The sequence below is a fragment of the Amblyomma americanum genome, chromosome 10, assembly GCF_052857255.1.
Source record: "Amblyomma americanum isolate KBUSLIRL-KWMA chromosome 10, ASM5285725v1, whole genome shotgun sequence".
In the NCBI taxonomy this organism is placed as follows: domain Eukaryota; kingdom Metazoa; phylum Arthropoda; class Arachnida; order Ixodida; family Ixodidae; genus Amblyomma; species Amblyomma americanum.
Window position 1 is genome coordinate 38,666,715 of NC_135506.1, and position 15,704 is coordinate 38,682,418.

Genomic DNA, 15,704 nt, shown 5'->3' on the forward strand with positions numbered 1-15,704 from the left:
TTGCTGCTTTCAACGCAGTGAACGCAGATTATCAGCCGCCCTACTGTTATGCTCTTTTCCTTGAATTTATTAACGCGACAGAGTTAAAGAGCACGTGTCACAGAAAAGCCGGTGTCGTCGGCGTCGGCCGTGAGCGAAAACTCCCTCCTTCTCCTCATGAGCGAAAAATCTCTCTTCCTCTTTCTCGCAATGTACGCGACTGCCCCAAAAGATAGCGCGCGACGGCAACGCCTCCCGGTCGTCTCGTTCGGCCGCAGTGAGGCCGTGCGGGCACCTAGGAATCACGCGGTGAGCGGCGAACAATGCAGCGCACATGCAAAGCGCGTTCACCACGAAGCTTGCGGCTTGCTGCCCATTCGTTCGGCGCGGAAGCTATACTGGCGTTCGTGGCATCGGGTTTGTAGAGAAGGATGTGGCGACGAACTACGACTGCAACTTGAGTGCCGCGCGTTTCGGCGAGACGCCTGGCAGCGCTTCTACGTGGTTCGCTGCTCCGCGCGTCCGTTTCACCGTACGTAGCAGAGCGATTTGTCTAACGGGGAAGGCGTCGCGCCAAACGGGCGATGACGTTCCGTGGATTCCCTCGCAGTGCTGCAACACGCTATCGCGTTCCACACTTAAAGGCGAAGCTTAAGCGTCCTCCACTTCTTTTTATGCTTCTACCCACTACATTGATAGTTCGATACAGTAGAATTTTTTTTTTATCGTGGAAGTACTTTCGCGTAACATAAAACGCGGTCAATCTCACCGAGGGCATTTTTAAACTCCATTGTGTGCGACACCAAGTAAAGGAAAAAAAATGGCTTTCAAAGAAGCCGCGGTCACTGCAATATCTCGTGCGCAGCTTAAACCTATACTCTTAAATATGATACGATTCTATTACCTGGAACCAGCCGTAGTTGATTGCAAAGTTTCTAGATATTGTGGGGACTCCATATCAAAGTTTAAGAGTTTATAGTCTGTTAAAATATTGCTGCGTGGGGTGTTCAGGCGCGCTTGTTTCTTCTGAGCCTGAGAAGAAATGGAATATGATTTTAGCTCGCACTCTTGACAAACACAGAGACGAACATCGTCGCGATAAAACACCTCACCCGCAGGATTCTCACCCATGAAAAACTAAATAAATTCGGTATTTCATTTGCTACATTTTAACTAGGTCACAAATATAGGCATGGTGTATTTGGATAGAATAAACAATCTGAATAAAGCGTGATTTAGGTTATATCGAAAATAAAGTACACCACACGTCAACAATTTCCGGCACTTTTACTGCCTGAAGAGGCAGAAGGCAATAAAAAGAAATGAAGCTATAGCTTAGATTAAAAAAATATTAAATTGAAAACGCCTCTGCCCCCTTAAGCTGTGAAGTTAAGGTGGCTAGGTTCTTGAGTGTCGTGAATTGTTTTGTTATTTAAGTGTATTTTTGGGTAATTTGTATTCATCGGTCTTGCATACAGTTTTTGTTTATGAACATCGCTTTTATTTAATGAAAGATCGGATGTTTTTGCCTATGGCAGTGATTTAGTTAGCTTTTTTTTTTGCGCGAAGCTTTCATACCAACGACTCGGTACTGGCGCATTGCTCAGTAGCGCATCGCGTCATTTCGAGGTAGCGCAGGCGCGCACTGGCGGTCCAGCTAATTATTCCGCTAATGTTTGAGCCGTTTTAGCGACAGCAATGACCAAGCTCCACGATTTCCGCTTTTAACGTTTGGGGCGCCGAACTTAAGGCTCGCTCTTCATTTTTGTTTTCCTCTTGCACACATATAGTTGTTTGGGACTGCGCGCTGTGGTTTGCTTGCCTCATTTCCCATTCTCAACTGCCTATGTGTGGAGTGTAGGAGAAGGAGAAGAAGAAGAAGGAGAAAACTTCAGTGGACTCTGCGAATTTGGGACGACTTCACAGATGTTCTCTTCTTGATTGTATCACCAGGAGTCTTTCGTGTCGAGCTCCTCCACGTTTAATCTATGGTCGGCTGCCCTCAGTCCAGGGCTCCCCTGGCCACTGCCGCTCGTTGAGCTCGCTGTACCAGGCGTTGTTGATCTTCGCAGCGGTCGCTGGACAGCATAATCCTCATTTCTCTGAACTCATGCTTTGTATTTTGGGGACCACTTCTATGTTTTGACAGGCCCACGTGATGTGATATAGTGTGGGTTTTTCGTCCTCAGCCGTGGCATTCGTAGGCTTATATCGTAGGGTGCATTTTTTTCAGTATGTGTTGGTTTGGGTGAGGACCTGTCTGTAATTGTCACTAAGTGACACCATCTGTCCGTCATCTGTGGCGTGCGAAAGATCTGCCAGCAACTGACAGGTGCTCTCACTGTAGCGCTGCACCGGACGTTTGTGATGTGCGGCACTTGTTGCGGACATGGCCAGCGACGGCTGCTATCAGAAAACGGCTTCTCAGGGAGGTGAGCCTGTGGTGTAACCGCGAACGTGACTGAGTGCAGTGGACTTTGAACGATCATTTCATCAGGAACCCCTGCGACTACATCAGTGCAACTGGTCTTCACTCATTCTTTTAACCTTTGCTCTCCCGCATTCCTTCCCCTTTTTTCACCTTATGCCTCATGTCGCACTTTTCGAATAAAAAAAGAAAAGTGACAGCTTCCTCTCTATTGAGAGATTTATGAGGCGGGGGATATCGGATTCTTCTACCTCTATTGTTTTATAATACGACTGAATGTTCTTTGAGGGCTGTCCCGAGTTCCGCGGTCTCGTCGGATGCTCTGACAGTACTTTATCCTCCAGCTATCCTGTCGGCCTCTTCGTTCCTTGCCAACTGCGTGTTACCGGTACCCACACAATATTGGTTGTGGTCTTGATGTTTTATTCTTCGTGATTTTTAATTATGTCACTCGCTGCGGGGAGTACACGGAACGCGTGACGACCTATCCTGCCATTCATGAAATTTCGGCAGGCTTAAGAGTCCGTGAGTATTGTTAGCGCCGCCTGGTTCTATAGACTTCCGCATCAGCTAGAGCAACGTATACTTCCTCGGCCTTTGCTACCATGCAGACTCGCATAGACGCGCTGCTCATTTCGCATAGCGACGAATCGACCACCATGGCCGCTGCAATTTTGGTAAGTCCTCGTGAGGAAGCGCCTGTCTACACGATCATGTCGTGAGGAGCGTATATTTTGTGGATAAATTCGACCCTCGTTTCTCTTCTCCCTGAGTGGAGGTTGGGGTTCATGTTCCTTGGTATTGGCGCTACCTTGAGAGATTTGCGAAGCTCGTCAGAGATCGTTTCAATCCTCGTCATTTCTCGCATCTGCTCGCGACATCCGAGTCTCTGTAAGAGCGCTCTTCCAGACGTTGTCTGCAGCAGCCTGAGTTCTTACGACTCACGCTTATCACAGCTATGTATGGGTGAGATGACTGATAGTTGGAGTGCTTCCTTGTTTGGGGTTTGAATTTTTTCCGATCGAAGGTGTCCCGCTCTGATGGTGGCAGTTCTAGCGTACAGAAAGGCATTAAAGTAGCCGTAGATACTGCGTCCGCAGTCCAGGTCGTCTAGGTTTTCAAGGATGGCTTCGTGGCTGACGTTAACGAGTGCCACCTTGATGTCCAGGGACATTATGACATTTTTACCCTTTAGGGGTACGTTTCGGAGTATATCTTCGTTTATTTGAAGGAGCACGTCCTGCTTCGAGTTTTGCTGTGAAGCCGAACATAGTGTTGGGTACATGGTCTTTATCTTCCATGCAATTTTGCGGTCTTAGCGTTACCGCCCGCTCGCAAAGCTTGCCAATGCACTAAGTGAACGAGATGGGGCTCAGATTTTGAATTTTGAGATTTTACCATGTTTAGGTATTATTATTACTTCGGCGCGCTTCCAACCTTCGGGAAAATTTGGTAGATTAATTTTAAGTAGTTATTTAAACTCAATAATTACACTGTAACGTCATAGAAGCCCATGTTTATGTCCCATGTTTCGTGTCAAGAAAACTTTCTCCGCAAAATTAGATCGCTCTGTGCAGAAAAATATGCAAAAGTTTGATTGTGTTAGGTAGAGTGTAATGACATCCTGCTGTGGGAAATGTTTTGTTGATGAACTGTATTTACTTAATTACACGTAGTCGACACAATAGCCGCGCACGTCGACATAGCGCCTGAACGTGAATAGTAAGATGAAGTCAAAACGCAAAATGAAAACAATAAAAAATAAAAATTAAAAAGGTCGAGGAACAAAAGAAAAAATTGGAGGACGCTTAAGGTTTGTCTTTAGCAGCGAGACGCGACAGTGTATTACAGCGTTGCCATGGGGTGCCAAGGGGAACCTCAGCGTTACCAAGGGGAACCACATCACCCTTTCGGCGCGACTCCTTCCCCGTTGGACAATTTAAGGAAAGGAAATGCCTGCCTCACATATCTCGGTGGACACCTGAAAGGAATATTTATGACGCATGGTACCGACTACTGCGACTACTACGGCGCCGACGGCTTTTTGACAGAACGAGCTGTATACGCTTTCACGTGATAGACCGTGTACTGGCATCGTGGAAGAATCCGCATTCTAGAAAGCTCTATGCTTTTGTATCCCCCACGTAAGCAGATTTAAGTGCCATCAAAATTTGTGGCAGCATCTCCTCTTAACTGACGTGAAAGCAATTTTGAACGGAGTTTTTTCTTTATTAAATAAATTATTTCATACAGAGACGGCTTGCACAGTTTAGCCAAATACGCTGAACGCCGGAGACTGAGGGCACCTTTGTTCTGAACAAAAATAGAAGTTTACGTCGCTTCACGTGCATGTAACATGGGACATGGAACTCAAACTTGAAAACTGCAGAACACTCCTCTGAGAGTTCATGTCGTTTTAATTCAGAGGCAACTTGGGCGAAATCATCTGGAACCAGGAGTTCAGTATTTTCTGGTACACCTACAATTGGAAAAGCGAACGAGGAACGGCGTGGAACTGTTACACATATTGTGACTGGCCTGCTCCAGTGAAAGAGGACGTACGCCTGATTTTCATCTTTCACAAACTATAGGCGACGATCGTCTTCATGAACACAGCATGCGTCACGCCACATGACGCCCCACCCCGCTGATCAAAAAGGTGGTCAATGTTCGTTGAATGCATTTGAATAGAGATGAAAAATAGTTTTCACCATTGCGGCTGCATACCTTTGAGGGAACCATAAATTTAGACACTTCGCAATGAGAGATAACACACAGAAGTCGCCCTAGCGCTTTGTCACTCTCTCTTTTCCTGCCGAAAAAAAAAAATCTGCGCGTACTCAAAGCACCAATTACACTAAGAAACATATTCATTTTCGAGCACTTAAAGAGACGATCGTGCTGACCAGGCTACTGAATTACATCAGAGTTCTCGTAACGCGTCAGGTGTGCATTTTCGCTTGCGCTGAGTACGAACGGCGTCACCTCGAGCGTGCTGTGTATGATTTTTTTGGCGCACTGCTTATGGGGTGATTGCCGCCGTGCCAGCGACAGGCCAGGCACGTCTAGTCAAAGGTTCGTCATTGCAGTGGATCCCGCTATGTCATAGCGAGTAGTGGGTAGAGCAGGAGAATAACGACGGGATAAGTTCATTCTCTTTTATTTTAGCAGAATTTTGTAGTAGGAAGAGAAATGGCAGCTAAAAGTGCCGAGAAGCAAATGCAGATACGGTGAATGTGTAGTGCCACGCGCAGCTGGGCGTTATTGCAGAACAGGTTGCGAGTAGGGTATATCAGGAAGAAAAAATAGCGCTTCGCGCGGGAGGGAGCAGCGCTTTTCCGAGGAAAAAGATCGGTTGGGACGGACGGCGACTACATTATACTTGAAGAAACGGAGGTGGGGGGGGGGGGGGGGGAGGATGAAACAATAGACAGGATTCTGGAATGCTTGGAGGATGCGTCAAAGGGAGCTGACAAGGTGATAAGAAGAAAGAAAACGACAACGCGAAGGTGTCAGGATGCTGCCTTAGTGCAAAAGGAAGAGTAAGAACGAAGAACGAGCCTCATGCTAGGTACCGGAAACTTGAAGCAGAAAACTTGGAGCTTGTTCATCGACTTCACCAAAGGGGCTCCAGATATTAGTGTATTCTTTGAGCTCGTGTGCAGCAGCCTCTTTGGTTGAAGATTGGATAAAATATTTCCTATGAAAAAAGAAAAGTGTGGAAAAATAACCGAAAACATGCAAAATGCACACGTCCAAGCAAAACAATTTTAACACAACAAAACAAAACGTCCAAGCAACGGTAAACACAAAGTCCAAGCAACACAACACCAAGCGAAGATTTCTGTACGTTTTATGCACAGCAAGGTAGACAGGTAGGCCTCAGCAATGGTCATGCGGCCTGCCCGCTCGTATTTGAAGTAGTAAAGAAAATGCAAAAAGAAACGAGTGTAATTGCTACTGGTAAGAGCTTCCAATGCTTTTTTCAATGAAAGCGATGATTATACGCAAAACTATATGCAAGAGCCATAAGTGCAAAATACTCGTAAGCGCAGTAAAACGACACGAACAGTTTAGAACCATAGAAAAACTAGTGACTTTAGCTTCGCGGCTTGAGAAGGCAAATGCGTTTTTCGTTTTTCTATTTTTTAATCTAAGCTATACCTATTTCCTTTCTCGTTACCTTTCTCTTAACACAGTTTATGTAGAGCAAGTGGACTTGTCCGCAGTTGTTCATTTGCGATAAAAACTGAATCCCGCTTGAATCAAACCACATATTCTATCTAAATTGGTGCTTCACGCTACGTTAACAAAGTATTAAAAAATGTGCAGTTGCTTAGCTAGGTGAAACCAACGACGTATTGTTTTCCATAGTGTGGCATTCCTCAGAGAGCTTTTTAAATTCCACTTAATTCACTACCTAAGAATAATTATGAAAACATTCTTCATATTCAATTTAAGGACACGTGCATTTCCTGAACTTGTAGAGAGGGTCACAAAAGAACCGATCCGGTTTTTGTAGCAAGGTATCTTCGACACGGAAAAAAAGCTCGTGATTGCGCATTTAGGCTACGCTATTCGGGCACGTGTCAAGCGGGTTCTGAATGACCGATGCGAGCGCGCTCACCGCCTCGAAGGGCCAGCGCCGCTGTCAGCATAGTCTTGGAAGTCCGTTAGCGCCTCGTTTCCTTATCGTGTGATCTGCGATAAGTGATATTCGAGGTTCTTTAGCGCGCGCTGGCATTGCACAGTACACGTACAGGCCTCCATATCATTCGTCTGAATAGAAATCGAGCGGCCGCGGCCGGGATCGGCACCGCGTCTTTCGGGTTTCAGCCTAGCGCTATAACCAGTGAGCCAACGCGACGGCTATGTCTCTTTTATTATCTCTCGATATGGCACATGCAAGAGAATATGAGACGATTAAATTGGTGCCTCTTATCTTTTCTTAGAACAGCATGACCAAATTTGTATTGGGGAAACAAGATTCATTTGGTGGTTCATTGTAGCAGCTTTTAAAATTGAAGACGCCTATCAAAGAATAACTGAGATGAACGCGTGCCAATGTGGCCTGTTTACAAACTGGTCTAGGCTTATGTTGAAAGAACGGAGGTCGACGTCAGCAAATGTGGGCAGTTTTTAAACTGGGCGAGATCAATGTCGAAAGAACCGAGGTCGACCAGGGCCAAAGTAGCCAGTTTTCGGGCTCGGCCAGACCTATGTTAGAGGAACGGAGGTGAACGTGGACCAATGTAGGCAGTTTTCAAACTCGGAGAGACCGACATTGGAAGTCAATGTGGACCAGTGTAGCCAGTTTTCAAAGTTGCAGAGATCTATGTTGGATGAAAAGAGAGTCCCGTGACCAATGTGGCCAGTTTTCAAAGTTGGTAAAGCCATATTTGGATGAACAGAGGACAGCATGGGTCACTGTAGTAAGTCTTTTGTGTGGAAAATGGGGAACCTTGCGCTTGTGTCGAGAAAGCGAGGAACTGGCTTAACCTATGTTGGCATGCAGACGGGAAGTCAGGACCTATGTAGGGCCACTCTGAGCCAAACACTTCCCCATAATAAACCACAGTTATATGATGCCTGGAGAATGCTTGATCACGAGAGCCTCGTCACTCATTGATCGCTGCAGCCTATTGCTTCAGTGCCGCATGTCTGCAGCAATGTTGTCAGCGCCAATGCATGCATCCTACAGAACGGCCGCGGTACGCCACGAGTGCGCGACATTCGCTCACGCATCGAGCACCTCGCGCAGAAAGGATGCGCTGTGCGTGCACACTGGGTGCCCGGTCACTACGGCATCGCTGGTAGCGAGGACGCCTACCAACTCGCGACCGCCGCACACCAACTACCTCTAGGCGACCTGCCCCTTGCGTTGGAGGACGTGCGTGTGGTCATCCAGGAACATCTCCGACGGAAGCACCCCAGGCTACGCATCGCCGGAGGGGAGCGCATCGCCAGCATCAACGGCTGCCGCGCTCTTACGCGGTCGCAACGCGCTATGACCCTCCGCGCGCGTTTGCTACGCGTGGTTCGGGGTGCGACTGGTGCGTCACATCACCGAATCACGACGAGTGATGTGTGTGATGGGTGCGGTGGAGTGGAAACACTGGAGCACCTGCTCTTTCACTTTGCCGCGTTCGTCGACGCTGGGCATGATATGCTCACGGCCTACAGGGAGCTAGACATACTTCCAGGCTCACTCACGACGTTATCGTGGCCTCAGGGCAGTGCGCGTACCCGAGAGTGATCTTCGGTGAGCCTCTGTGCATATGTCGAACAGACGGGCTTGACGTCCCGTCTTTTTTGCGCCAGGTAGTGTCGTGCAGTGACCTAACGCTCCGGTGTGCTACTTCAGACGATTAAAAGCTGGGCGCCCCCCCCTCCCCCCGCTTTTATGTGCATGGTGTGTTGCGCGTGTGTTTTCCTTTCTTTAATAACTCTTCACGCCTGCAACTTGTAGAAATGTATTGTTATGTAAACAGTGTATTTATCATATCTCCCTCAATAATTTCTTACTGTCTCCTCGCCTCTTTCGTTTCACTTCTTCAAACTACCTGCTAACCTTTATTCCCGCTGCCCAGCTCAGGTGCCGCCGCCTTAGTGACGGAAGATGCCGGGCTTAGCAAATATCTTTTACCTTCTTTTTTGTTTTTATTTTACATTAAACACTACCACTACACCTCTCTCAACACCTCAACGTAACTCTGAGTGCTATTAAGGAGTCCACTGACCCAGGAAGCCAGTCATGCAGCCTTCCTTTCCACAATTCCACAAAATCATCGGTCCACAACTTCGTCAACGCCAATGAACGCCGACACCGTTCGATTTGTATATCCTGGATTAGCTAAGCTAAACCGCAGCCAGAATTTTGACGCGATAGCGTTAAGGAGCTTGTGTCGCGGAAAAACCGGTGTCGTCGGCGTCTTCGGCCGTGAGCGAAAAATGGCGCATATCAATGGCTACTTGAACCGCGCCGTAAGGGAAGGGATTTTCCTTCCCATAAGGCGCGGCACGGGTGTCTAGCGAGAATTGTGAAACAGGCGTCGTTTCCTTTCCTTAAAAAAATTTTCATTTTTCTTGCCTTACGGCGCGGTTCGAGTGTCAACCAAAATATGTTTAATTTTGTTAAATTGTGCTGGCAAGGGGTCGCGCCGAAAGACAATGGCATTCCATGGATTCCTTAGCAATGCTGCGGCCAAGCTGTCGCGTCCTTCTCTTAAATGCGAAGCTTAAGTGTCCTCGAATTTTTTTTTTGCAGCGTGAGCTACACCGGCCGAGGTTGAGCAGTTTCGCGTGGCTCCTGGAGAGCCGTGCTGCGCATGCGCGAGGATTTTGGGGAAACGAAATGGCGCAGTATCTGCCTCACTTACCTCGGCGGACACCCAAACCGCGCCGCAAGGGAACGGATAAATGAGGGCGTGAAAGAAGAAAAAGAAGAATGAGGAGCCGTAGTGGAGGGCTCCGGAATAACTTCGACTACCTGGGCATCTTTAACACGCACTGACATCGCACAGTGCGCATGCGCGAGAATTTTGGCGAAAGGAAATGACGTAGTATCGCGTCACCTATCTCGGTGGACACTTGAACCGCGGCGCAAGGAAAGGAATAAAGGAGGGCGTGATAGAAGAAACAGTGAATGAGTAGCGTAGTGGAGGGCTCCTGAATAATTTCGATCACCTGGGGATATTTAACATGCACTGAAATTGCACAGCACACGGGCGTCTTTGCGGTTCAATGGAGGTGAAACGCTGCCGCCGCGGTTGGGTTCGAACGCGGGAACTCCGGATCAGTAGCTCAGCGCCCTAACCACTGCCAGCGTTCCAACTGCACACAGGACCCAATGGGAAACCACCATTGATCTTGCGTATCAAAGACAGACAATCAATTCCAAATACTGCGCTGGGGCCATAGAGACACGGCAGCGTGTTACTACACTGACAACCGAGCCGCCTTTGCGGCAATTCAGAAGCAAGCAGACGTTCAGAAAAAATAAATATACGTTTCAAACAATGCGTGTACCGTGTGTGTGTCATTGAAGCAGAACTAAGCATAAAAATAAAGCTAACCTAGACAACCAGGAAAGCTAACAACAACCTCATTCTTACCTCACACTACTTATATCCTGGCACAGCCGAGCTAAAAGTGAAAACTGAACATTTTTACAGATTTGCCGGTCTGGTTGGACTTGAAGACTTAATAAACTGAACATCTCCAACCAAAAATTTAATCTTAACCCAACGTTTCGAAGCCGACTCGGCTCATTCATCAGAGGTGACTGAGGGCAGTAGCTAGCGTCTTTAAGTATGGACGGGAGGGGGGGGGGGGGTCAAAGGAACAAAAGCTGTCATTCGAAAGGCGTGGGGGAGGGTGAGGAAGGGTTGGTTAAGGCTGTTAGTCACGCTGTCGCACTGTGGGGAGGAAATCAATGGCGGCTTTTTTTTTCGTTGAGTTGAAGAGCGAAGTCCCTGGGCATATACTGGGTTCAGGCTTCTTCTTCTGCTGTTAATGTTGTTGTGGGTCGTTTGGATGTGGCAGGGTTCCAGGAGGACCCCTTTGTGGTAATTTGTTTCGGTTCCGTGAATGCAGGCTTCGTCGAAGTTGACTCTATGATCTGAGTTCTTGGAATGTTCGGCTACAGGACTGCACTCTCTAGCGAAGTTGCGGACGTTGTTTTTATGCTGCCGAATTCTTTCTTTGAGGTTTGTGGTTTCGGCGATGTAGCTTGCGTCGCAGTCGGCGCAAGGAATTTTGTAGGAAATTCCTTGGGCCCTTTCTCTCCACGACCGGTCGTTGGGAACAGGTAGGCAAAGCGCAACAGTGTTTGTGGCGTGTGCGCAACCTCGAGACCCTCCAAGGGTCTCCAGGTTGCGAACCTGCGCATTCTAATTTGGTGAACTCATTCTTAAAGATCTGCATGTATAATTTTTTGCAGGGCGTAAGGTTGTGATGGGCGATTTCAACTGCGTGCTCGATACGGTTGCGGATGTTCAGGGCCCTGGTAGCAGTAGTCCAGGCTGGAATGTGCGTGAGTTGCACCGCCTAGTGATCCAGCTTATGCTCACAGACGCTTATTAGCTCCTGTATAGCGTGGCATTGTGTGGACTTGGCGTCGCGGATTACCTTCGAGCAGGTTAGAGAGGGCGTATGTACCGACGGGCCTCTCGAGGACAGTGCGTGCTGCTAATGTAATGAGGCTGCCATCCTCGCCGGTATACATGTCAGAACATCGCCCCTTTCTTCTGTTACTCTGGGTCCCAGCGGCTGAAGTGTCTCCTCACAGACCAAGGCGTTTGGATTTGCGCGTCCTTCACGACGCCAGCGCGATAGAAGGACTAACGCGGGCCTTGCGTTTTTCGGTTGCTGGGGCCGTGCCTGGTGACTGGGACCGTCTGAAAGAGCAGTGGCGTCACCGTTGCGCCGCTTCTGTTCAAACCCTCAGGTCTCGCGTCTCAGCAGAGGTGCATGTGGTGACGGCGAAGCTGCGTATAGACCAGAACAACCCGTCGCCATCGTCGCTTATGAGCGCATGGAAAGAGGAGTTGTTGGAGCGTCTCCAGCGTCCTTTATGATCATCCTCTTTGACAGCGGCTGCATGGGCGTTGTCGACGCAGTTCAACTGCTCATCCGGAGGTGCTTTGGTTTGCACGCCAGGAGCTGTAGTGCTCTCAAGGTGCCCGTGCTTTCATATCTTCCGCCCGGGCTGTGGCCCAGCCAGTTAGCAGGATTTTTAGTGCGTTTTATATCAATTTCCGGGATATTGCTCAGTCGCTCGTTCTGGTTGATCGTGATGACGTTTCCGCACACCCATTTTTTCAGGCTTGCCGCAGGTTGCCGCTGAGCTTCATGATGCCCTTCTTTCCCCGCCAACAACAGGTGAAATCAAGGAGGCGTTAGATTCCATGAAACGAGGCTCAGCGCCTTGGCCAGATGGTTGGTCTTCCTGTGAAGTTCTATTTACAACTGTGGCATATTGTAGTCCCCATTTTCTGGGATGTGCTAAAAATCGGTTTCATTCGGCATTTCTTTCCTGATTCATTTAAAAGAGGCCGCATTGTCCTGATTCCTAAAAGGTCTCCTTTCTCGACATGTGCGGAAGATTGGTGCCCTATCACCTTAGTAAATTCAGATTATAAAGTATTAGCAAAATAACTCGTTCACCATCTGTGCTCTCTACTCCCGTCCCTCATTTCTTGCAACCAGGTTTGCTCCATCCCGGGTCGTGAAAGATATAGTTTATCTTCCGTAACGCGAGATATCCTAGAGTATACTATACTCTATTCCCCTATTCCTCGATGGCTGGAAAAGTACCGCATTTGATGTTGGCCGCGACGTCCGTCAAGGTTGTCCGCTCTTCCCCTTTTGTTTGTATTAGCATTAGAGCCTTTCCTCTTGACAGCCAATCACTACACTCTTATTAGAGGTCTGGCTTTGCCAGGCAGTGAGGCAGTACGCGTCACCGCTTATGCAGATGACATCACATCCTACTTAGCTTATGAACTCAGCCTGCTCGAAGCTTTAAACGTTTTCATGAGTACTGCTCCTTGTCGGCGCTGCTGTTAATTATTCGAAGAGCATTACTTTTTTGTGGGGTCTCCTCAGAGACGTATTACATGTGCGATACCTTCGCAATGGTGTGCGCAGATGCGCATTTTAAGCGTGACCTACGGCTGTGCTGGAATATGGGATGGTATGTGGTCTTCGGTCGTAGAGAACATTTCAGCTCATGTGCGGAAGGCGCAGACATTTTACGTGCCTCTGCTTGAAAGGCGTTACCTGATTTAGTCGGTCGTGCTGGGTGCCTTCTGGTTCCTTTGCCACATTGCCAAACCACCACTAAGCGTCGTAAGACGGGTGCAGGCTACAGATTGTTTCTTTTTTTTTTTTTGGTCAGGTGTAACTGAGTTTGTGGCTTGTGCTATTCTTGGACAACCATGGGAGAGAGCCGGTTTTGCCTTCCTAACTTTGTCCGTCACGTCCTCGTTGTTAGCTTTGAATGCATTTTGCGTATCCTGCTGGGGAACGCGTCTCCGGCGCGAACCCTACCAAGGTACTTTTTGGGCGCTTCTTTGCGCATTTTGAATCCCTCGGTCCCTGTTAATCATAAACCTCAATCAGAGCAGCGTACTGCTTTCTATGCTACGTCACTGGTCTTTTTCAGACATGTAAGCGCAGTAGCACCTGACGTCAACATCGTTGCAGACCGTGTGGTGGACATTATGTGCTCGCTGTTGTCGCCTGTTATGCCGGCGTCTCGCCGCTCACCGATGCGCCGCGTTCAATGGGCGCGCATAGTGTCGACTCCTCTCCCAGACCATCTACGTGACTTTGGAAGCTTGGTTGGGCAGTGCTGCCTATTTGTGATCGCCTAGAGCGGTGAGGTGTTTTACGCTCCAGTACCTGCCCGAATTGCCCGCTTCCGGAATCCAATCGCCACACTACAGTAACCTTCGTGATAGCGCGTGTCTTTTGTCACGCGATTCATGCGGTATTCCGTGGGCATTGCATTTACAGCAAAACGGCCGCTTCCCTCGTGGCCGTTTCGCTCGCCTGTTAATTCTTGCGGGTCTTTTTAGTTTATGGCGCCGTCGATGCACTGCACTCACTGGTGGCTTTCGACGCCGTGCTTTGTGGCCAATACTTGGCCGCCTTGGAAGGGAGCTGCTCAGTTTCTAGTAAGAGGAACTTTTTCTTACAAGAGGAAGAGTTTCTCCAGCAGTGGTCATGCCCATTCATATCTGTTAACAACGATCATCTTGTTCTGGTCTTTAGACCAAAGTGGCGCTAAGTTCTTTTTTTCCGTGTCAGATTATTGCTGTTGCACTCTTCAATTAATAGGTAAGCTAACCCGTTTTAAATCGCCCACAAGCAATTCCTGTATGTTGCTCAAAAATGGTGATGGTACCTCTTTAATCGGCTCGCCTTACATGCATAGCGTCATGTCTACTTGTGAATGTCAATGTATCCGGCATGTCTACATATGCAAGGCATTGTGTACATATGCAATTATTTTTTTTCAATCAGATATTAAACTTAATTTTTGAAGTATGGCGGAGTGCTTGAAGCTTGTTCTAACTCCGCCACAGGTTGGCCCAATATTTCACTGCCTCCGGGATCAGCCTGGGACATTATAGCGCGCGTCTTTTCTTTCAATATTTGCTCTCCTATCCTATCTTTCAACTCTCGTACTTTCAACACATGGCAGCGATTGTGGCCCAGCTTGAGGCAGTGGGCAGGCCTGTGCAGTTTCCTTTTCATTCTTCCTGACAGCAACAGCCAGCAAGCGCTTGCGTACTTTTGCGGAAACCAGCGACATCGCTTCCTGGCACGCGGTTTTATGCCACGCCTGCATCCATTATTATTAACGCGGCAGCGTTAAGGGCCCCATGTCGCAGAAAAGCCGGTGCCGTCCACGGCTTTAGCCGTGAGCAAAAAATCCCTCCTGCTCCTCCTCGCAATGTACGCCACTGCCCCAAAAGAAGGAGCGCGTCGGCAGCGCCTCCCGCTCGTCTCGTTCGGGCGCAGTGGGGCCGTGCGGGCACGCAGGAATCGCATGGTGAGCGGTGGACAACGCAGCGCACATCCAAAGCGCGTTCACCACGAAGCTTGCGGCTTGCTGCCCATTAGTTCGGAGCGGAAGCTATGCTGGCGTTCGTGGCATCGGGTTTGACGAGAACGATGTGCCGATGAACAACGACAGCAACTTGAGTCTCGCGCGTTTCGACGGGGCGCCTGGCAGCGCTTCTACCTGGTTTGCCGCTCCGCGCGTCCGTTTCACCGTACGCAGCGGAGCTTTTTTTCTATCGGGCAAGGCGTCCTACCGAACGGGCGATGGCGTTTCGTGGACTCCCTGGCAGCGCTGCAACACGCTGTCGCGTTCCACACGTAAAGGCGAAGCTTAAGGGTCCTCCAATTTTTCATTTCTTACTGGCTCTTTATGTATAAGTTATAAACACGGCTTCGTAATGGTTTGTTTGATCTGTCTATTATCTCGTTCGAAATTTCACGTGATAGCCTTCCTCTTCTGCAGGTGGGGACACGTTTCACATTCGCGACACAATGACGCATCCTCCGTGCATTTCGCATTCATTTCACACATTTCGCCTCTCCCCATTTCTTTCAAGTCCCATACAGTCGCCTTTTGCTTCGGCCGAGCTTCTTTCGTGAGACAGAGCCGGCCCTCACAGTCCCAGGTGTTGTTAAGAGCATTAGCTCTTACTCGTGACGTTTTTCGATTTCTTCGGGTCTGCTACCACCTGCCTTCGGTGTGAAATTATCTAAGCCCGAGGAA

The 15,704-nt window shown here is 48.6% G+C and overlaps 1 protein-coding gene and 1 pseudogene across 1 annotated transcript in view; both read left to right on the plus strand.

The window, feature by feature from the left end:
- The window catches only part of LOC144108210 (uncharacterized), a 247,110-nt gene that overhangs the window by 198,987 nt on the left and 32,419 nt on the right, over positions 1 to 15,704 (plus strand). The window lies entirely within an intron of this gene.
- LOC144108959 (U2 spliceosomal RNA) lies at positions 14,419 to 14,542 on the plus strand (annotated as a pseudogene).